The 1117-nt window shown below is 45.7% G+C and overlaps 1 protein-coding gene across 1 annotated transcript in view; it reads right to left on the reverse strand.

Annotated features, from left to right (window-relative positions):
* The window catches only part of FLT1 (fms related receptor tyrosine kinase 1), a 201508-nt gene that overhangs the window by 198852 nt on the left and 1539 nt on the right, over window positions 1-1117 (reverse strand). The gene's annotated exons all lie outside the window — the stretch shown is intronic.

Raw genomic sequence — 1117 nt, forward strand, 5'->3', positions numbered from 1 at the left:
CTCCTCGGAAGGAAGGTTGGGCAATCCTACTTCCGTAGAGATACTGCCTCGGAAACCCAAGGAGGGGTCGCTATGAGTCAGGTTTGACTCGACGGCACATAACAACAACAACAACAACAACTAACCAAACCGGAGACCCTAATGAGATCATAAACACTTCAGAGACACCATTAAAGCCTTTCTGGCCACTTTTCGTCCTTGACAATCACAGTCTGTGTATTACAATGACAATTTCAGTGACGGTCTCTATCTTATAACCAGTGAGAACCAGCTGCTGGGGAGTTGATTCTCACTCATGGCGCCCCAACACGCGTCAGAGAGGAATTGTGCTCAGTAAGGTTTTTCAGTGACTGACTTGGGGGCGTGGATCACCAGGCCTTTCTTCCGGGCACCTTGGGTGGAGAGAGTGCCTTAACCGTTTGGACCACCCAGGGACAAGTTTACTCTTCAAGAACTTTAAGTGATTTAAGGGACTCGAACTGCCAACTTTTCAATGCACAGTTACCATCTCCACCACCCCAAGTCTCTGATCCTCTAATTTATAGAAAGAGCTTAAAAGAAACAAACCTGTTGCCACTGAGTTGATTCTGCCTCTTAATGACTCTGTAGGACAGCGCAGAAGTGTCCCATAAGGTTTTCTAGGGTGTAAGTCCACGGGAGTGGATCACCAGGTTTTTCTGATGACAACAGCTAGTCGGTTCACACAGCCGACCTTATGGTTAACTGCTGTGTGCTTAACCATTCACCACAGGGATCCTTGGAAAGGGTTTAACCAACCCACTGCATTGAGTCAATTCTGACACACAGCACCCCATAGAACAGAGTAGAACTGCCCTGTAAGTTTTCCTTAGGTCAGTTTCTCGTGTACCCCAGAGGAATGGGAAAGTGAAGAGAGTCCTTTCTCTCCAAAAAGAGAGAAAGCAAATTACCATAACCTAGAAATTTCGTTTTGTTATGTAACTAGCAAAAAATTAGAATGTGCCTTACAATTTTTTTTCCTATCTCAATCTGTTTTCACAATAAACCCACTGCCATTGCGTTGATTCCGACTCACTTCCCCACAGGGTTTCCAAGGCTGCAATCTTTATGGAAGCAAAGCCCAAACCAAACCCACTGC

The sequence above is a fragment of the Orycteropus afer genome, unplaced genomic scaffold (assembly GCF_000298275.1).
Source record: "Orycteropus afer afer isolate SDZICR_OR568_19922 unplaced genomic scaffold, OryAfe1.0 scaffold00540, whole genome shotgun sequence".
Classification (NCBI taxonomy): domain Eukaryota; kingdom Metazoa; phylum Chordata; class Mammalia; order Tubulidentata; family Orycteropodidae; genus Orycteropus; species Orycteropus afer.